Genomic DNA, 6,977 nt, shown 5'->3' on the forward strand with positions numbered 1-6,977 from the left:
GATCACATCTTCCCAATACTTTTTAGGCCGCCCTCTACCTCTTCTCGTACACGCCAAAGCCAACCGCTCACACCTTCTTACAGGGACATCAGGTCTTCTCCTCCGCACATGCCCGAACCATCTAAGCCCCGCTTCCTGCATCTTGTCATCTATAGGAGCCACGCCCACCTTCTCCCAAATATCTTCATTCTTAATCTTATCCATCCTAGTGTGCCCGTATATCCATCTTGACTTCTGTGTACATCTTGTTAAATATCGCCTTGAAAAAAAACAGAGGAAGTAAGTTCTCTACGAATTTGTTAGATGGAAGGTTATAACTAATAAATTCTCAACAAATTTCCTCCCATTCAAGTCAAATTTTTATTACAAATAAAATAATTTAATTATAAGAGGTTAACTTTAGATGGTATTGATTGTTCATTCTTTTTTAAATTCATAAAAACTCCCTAGAAATACCTTGTTTTCTACATTAAAATTCATTGAAGCTTTAGAGAAAATAGCTCACATTGTACTTGGACTTAAGGTATTTAAAAGATTATTATCTGCACAAATCACACCAATCTCTTTCGGTTTATATGACACTTTTTTCTTTTTAGTATATTCTAAAGAATGAGACTTTTTATATAAGAAAATAAGCTATCTTTAAAATTTTATCTTAAATAATTTATTTTTAAAATTTTATCTTTTTTCTTTTGTATGATAATTTATAATTATAAAAATATCTATGGCTTATTTTAAACCATAAATTTTTAAATTGTTTTTGCTGAAAGAATTAGGTATCAAATCAAATAACTTCATATAAAATTGAGACGGATGGAAAATACACTTAAAAAGTAAATTCATGCGTTGAGACCTGAGTCCGAAACCGAAATGTGATTCATTTGGACTCAAAATACTTTTTTAGGTGCAAAAAAAGTTACAATTCTATATAAAATGCGGTTATGAACCGTGTTTTACCTTGATGGCCGTTCCGCGTTTTATATAAAACGCGGTAACGAACTGCGCTTTATGTGGTAGCTGAAAAAACAGCTATATAAAGCGCGGTTCATTATCGCGTTTATATAAAATACGGTAACAAATCGCATTTTACCTATATAAGTATCATTCCCTCCCCTTTCCCCCACGTTTCTCGACAGAAGCATCATCCCCCATTTTTAAAACTCCAACAGCGGTCCCCCCTCCCCTATTAAAAAGATTAAAAAAACTCAAGTGGACCCCACCCGTCCCACAAAAACTAATCAAAGTTGGTCCCACATCCTAGTCAAGCCTTCTATTGTTGTGGGTTGCTTGTTTCGGAGTCAAATTTTCAAATCTTCAACTTTTCGGAAAACATAAATCGAGGTATTCCGATTTAGTTTATGTCCAAACTCGTATAAATAATGCATATTAGTTGTTTTGAATGTGTTGTATGTTGTTTTGTATTTTTTTTTTTTTTTGCGACTAAATTGGTATGTTATTTTTATCCGGACTAAAATATTAATGTTGTAAAAAAATATGTAAAAATTGTAAAATCGTCATTATTTGTTAATAAAAATGTTAATAAATTACTGTTATTGTTTTATATGTATTTTTGTGATTACAATGTATTTGTTGTGTTTTATTTGGTTTAAATTATTTATTTGCTTAAAGACTAGTAATATAATGCCTTTTAGGGTAGTAAAATGTAATGCCTTCTAGCGTAGTAAAATGTTGTGCCTTTTAGCGTAGCGTAGTAAAATGTAGTGCCTTTTAGCATAGTTTTCCTGTAGTTTAGGTATCTTTTATACTAAAAAATACGTCAAAATAACTGATAGATCAAACACAAACTCACTCCAATTGTAGTCAACATATATTTGGTGCTACTGGGCTACAAATATAGAGTCTGAAACCCATATATGAATTATCACACCTCCTTTTTTACACCCCGAGGGCATATAAGGGAGTTTTTCCAATTAAAGTGACATTATTCGAAATGAGATTATTTATTTAAGCAGAGTCGCTACGTGGGATAGTTTATTTGGTGTCCCAAGTCACCGGTTTATTTTAAATCCCAAATCGAGGAAATTTCGACTTTCCTTTTGAAGTATGCGAACCAGAAATTCTGAATAAGGAATTCTGTTAACCAGAGGGAAGGTGTTAGGCACCCCCGGATTCCGTGGTTCTAGCACGGTCGCTTAAACTATTATAATTGGCCTATTATCTGATTTGTTGCATATTTTAGCCTATGGTACAATTTTTAACTCATTAACCGCTTTTAATTATTTTAGGAAATTTCAACGTTATTTAAAACACGCCTTGAACCACGCCACATGAAATGCACCGGCGGTCCACGACACACTTTATTTATTGTTGTTGAGAATTGGAGTTGGGTCACATGAAATGCACACCTGAGTTTAAGGAAATTAATTTAAATAGCGCGCCTAAAGCAAATAGCACTTTCAAATTAATGACAAGATTTGCGAGGGTAGTGAAAAATTCAACTAATGGCATACTTCGATTTCGCTAGTATTAATTATATGAAGGCCATGAGCTATGTGATTCAATTGTGTGAATGGCGCGCCTCAATTTCCTTAAAATAGAGATTTGCATTCAACTATAACAATCGAACACAATCGAATTCCACAAATACTAATGTGCTATCTCTTTAACAGTAAATCGAACCAAACTGTGTCTTTTTACATGAGCATCGAACCACAAATACTACATTAGTAGCACTGCTCCAATGCTAAATTAGTACAAAGGAATTCAAAGTTTCATCCATTTCTAAATTAGTACGAATAACAGAACATGAAAATAAGTAACATAAAACTCAACAAATTGAATTAATTTAAGCAAATCTTAAGCACATAGCAAGATAGCAGAACCATTATACATTATCCAAAAGATAACCGAGATTGCTAAACAAATTCAGGTTTCCTTTGAAGCTTTTAAAAGAACGTACATGGATTTCCAAGCAGAGACCAAATGAAGATGCCAAATTCTGAAACCGAGCTGTGAACTACGAACTGAATTAATGAACGGACGATCTCGTCGGACCCGAACTTGAACCGGTGACTGACCTGAACCTCAACCTCAGTTTTCCATTTTCCTACTCTGTTTTTTCTAGCTACTGTGCGTGTGCTACTATTTCTGATGAAGATCGTTGAAGGGTCGCTGTTCGTTCCAACGTTGAAGAAGTAGATGAGGATTCAATTAGGGAGGGGTGTGTGTTTGGGTGTTGCCGCTGCGTTTGGTGTCTAGGGTTCAATCTTCATGAAGAAGAAGAAGGCCTAGTGTTTTGGTACATCTGCTGAAGAGTTATTCTTCAGTCTTCATGAAGAAGATGACACTCAAAGGTTGGGGGGGGGGGGGTGTCTTTTGAGAATTGCGGCTGCCATTGTCAGACCTTTTTTCCTATAGCTTTTTGCTTTTTCAGTTTTGTATATTTGTGTGCTTTGCTGCAGAAAACGGCAGATTCAATAAGGTTTTTTTTAGATGTCTATATTTATTTAGGGATTAAGTATTATTATATAGGGGTAGAGATTAGATTAGGGGTATGGGCCTAGGAATTATGGGCTGAGTCCAAAATTAGGCCTAAAAATGGGTTGCTCGAGACCAAGTTTATTCTTTCTCCGCGAACGAGACTAAAATACGACTTCATTTATTAATTAGTCCTACTTAAGTAAAATAACTGTTAAAATAAACTATTTTTTGGTATTTTTCAAGGTTAAAAATAACTAACAAAACATTAGTGAAATAATTTTGTAATTTTTATTTTTTGTAATAAAATAAAGTAAAAGAGTAAAAATTAGTTGAAATAACTATATTAAGCCTAGATTAAATATTTACGTGCTAAAATATGAAAAATCTTGGGGAAGGTCAAAACTCACATGTCTACTGCTGCCCCTCTTTGACTAGAAACGCAAAGAGTTTTAAGACAAAGAATGACTAGACAGGTTTTGACCCGATCCTTATTTAGAGAGGCCAAAAGCTAAAAGAAAAGAGAATGTGACCGAGCCCTGGTATCTGAGCTGCCTACATATCCTTGGCTATAAAGGAATCTGGTCAGTGTAGTTCTGGAAGTTTGGTAGCTGGGACTGCCGGGAAGCTGTAATTTCACTGTTGTTGTTGCTTCTACTGCTTGTTGAACTCCCTATTACACCAAAAAATGAAAAAATAAAAAGCTAAACTAGCTAAGCCTATCAACTACGCGTTACAAGATTCCTATCTATAAATCTCTTGAAGCTTGATCTTGAGTCTTGGCTGGATCTTACTACAGACTCCGATCTGAATCTTGATGCTCATCAGCTGCATGAGTTGTTTCTTTCTTCCGCTTTGGATCCAGGCGGGACATGCGAAGCCTGTGACTTCAATCATATCTTGAGCAGTCCGCATCCTTCTCCACTTCAACACTTTGAGTTCATTTATTTTTGCTCTTTTCTTCTTTTCTTTATTCTGGATTGAGACTCATTCTTTTGGTCGTCTCGAACCCTGTGCCTCGAGGCCAAACCTGCTCAGACACCAAAACAAACAAACAAACAAAATTTTTCTGCCCCAGTTTTCACTAGGAAAATTTCGTGAGTTATTTGTAACTAAATCTAAACTATTTCGTCTTTTTTTAGAGCGATAAAATAAAGATTGTGTGTCTTTAGGAGAATTAGATTAGGGAGTGGAGCCCTATATCTAAAATAACCTCAACTAGGGATTGGAGCCCTATGTTGGCCAAAAGGTGACTAGGGAATGGAGGCCCTATGTCTAAAATCTCAATTAGGGATTGGAGCCCTATGTTGGCAAAAGGCGACTAGGGAATGGAGGCCCTCTGTCTAAAATCTAAACTAGGGATTGGAGCCCTATGTTGGCAAAAGGCGACTAGGGAATGTAGGCCATACGTCTAAAATCTCAACTAGGGATTGGAGCCTTATGTTGGAAAAAGGCAACTAGGGAATGGAGGCCCTATGTCTAAAATCTCAACTAGGGATTGGAGCCCTATGTTGGCAAAAGGCGACTAGGGAGTGGAGGCCCTATGTCTAAAAATCTTAACTAGGGATTGAAGCCCTATGTTAGCAAAAGACAACTAGGAAATGGAGGCCCTATGTCTAAAATCTCAACTAGGGATTGGAGCCCTATGTTGGCAAAAGGCGACTAGGGAATGGAGGCCCTATGTCTAAAATCCCAACTAGGGATTGGAGTTATATGTTGACAAAAGGAGACTAGGAAATGGAGACCCTATGTCTAAAAATCTCAACTAGGGATTGGAACCCTATATTGGCAAAAGGCGACTAGGAAATGGAGGCCCTATGTCTAATATCTCAACTAGGGATTAGAGCCCTATGTTGGCAAAAAGGCGACTAGGGGATGTAGACCCTATGTCTAAAAAATCTCAACTAGGGGTTGGAGATCCTATGTTGGCAAAAGGCGACTATGGGATGGAGATCCTATGTCTAAAAAATCTCAACTAGGGGTTGGAGACCCTATGTTGGCAAAATGCGACTAAGGGATGGAGACCCTATGTCTAAAAAATTTCAACTAGGGGTTGGATACCCTATGTTTGCAAAAGGCGACTAGGGGATGGAGACCCTATGTCTAAAATTCTCAACTAGGGATTGGAGCCCTATGTTGGCAAAAGGCGACTAGGGAATGGAGGCCCTATGTCTAAATCTCAACTAGTAATTGGAGCCCTATGTTGGCAAAAGGCGACTAGGGGATGGAGACCCTATGTCTAAAAATCTCAACTAGGGATTGGATCCCTATGTTGGCAAAATGCGACTAGGGAATGGAGGCCCTATGTCTAAAAATCTCAACTAGGGATTGGAGACCTATGTTGGCAAAAGGCGACTAGGGAATGGAAGCCCTATGTCTAAAAATATCAACTAGGGACTGGAGCCCTATGTTGGCAAAAGACGACTAGGGGATGAAGACCCTATATCTAAAATCTCAACTAGGGATTGGAGCCCTATGTTGGCAAAAGGCGATTAGGAAATGGAGGCCCTATGTCTAAAATCTCAACTAGGGATTGGAGCCCTATGTTGGCAAAAGGCGACTAAGGAATGGAGGCCCTATGTCTAAAATCTCAACTAGGGATTGGAGCCCTATGTTGGCAAAAGGCGACTAGGGGATGAAGACTCTATGTCTAAAATCTCAACTAGGGATTGAAGCCCTATGTTGGCAAAAGGCGACTAGGGAGTGGAGGCTCTATGTCTAAAAATCTCAACTAGGGATTGGAGCCATATGTTAGCAAAAGGCGACTAGGTAATGGAGGCCCTATGTCTAAAATCTCAACTAGGGATTGGAGCCCTATGTTGGCAAAATGCGACTAGGGAATGGAGACCCTATGTCTAAAATCTCAACTAGGGATTGGAGCCCTATGTTGGCAAAAGGAGACTAGGGAATGAAGGCCCTATGTCTAAAATCTCAACTAGGAATTGGAGCCCTATGTTGGCAAAAGGCGACTAGGGAATGGAGGCCCTATGTCTAAAATCTCAACTAGGGATTGGAGCCCTATGTTGGCAAAAAGGCGACTAGGGGATGGAGACCCTATGTCTAAAATTTCAACTAGGGATTGGAGCCCTATGTTGGCAAAAAGGCGACTAGGGGATGGAGACCCTATGTCTAAAAAATCTCAACTAGGGGTTGGAGACCCTATGTTGGCAAAAGGCGACTAGGGGATGGAGACCCTATGTCTAAAAAATCTCAACTAGGGGTTGGAGACCCTATGTTGGCAAAAGGCGATTAGGGGATGGAGAGCCTATGTCTAAAAAATCTCAACTAGGGGTTGAAGACCATATGTTGGCAAAAGGCTACTAAGGGATGGAGACCCTATGTCTAAAATTCTCAACTAGGGATTGGAGCCTTATTTTGGCAAAAGGCAACTAGGGAATGGAGACCCTATTTCTAAAATCTCAACTAGGGATTGGAGCCCTATGTTGGCAAAAGGTGACTAGAGGATGGAGACCCTATGTCTAAAAATCTCAACTAAGGGTTGGAGGCCCTATGTTGGAAAGTCGTAAAAGATTGAGATT

Source organism: Nicotiana tabacum, chromosome 20 (genome assembly GCF_000715075.1).
Source record: "Nicotiana tabacum cultivar K326 chromosome 20, ASM71507v2, whole genome shotgun sequence".
Classification (NCBI taxonomy): domain Eukaryota; kingdom Viridiplantae; phylum Streptophyta; class Magnoliopsida; order Solanales; family Solanaceae; genus Nicotiana; species Nicotiana tabacum.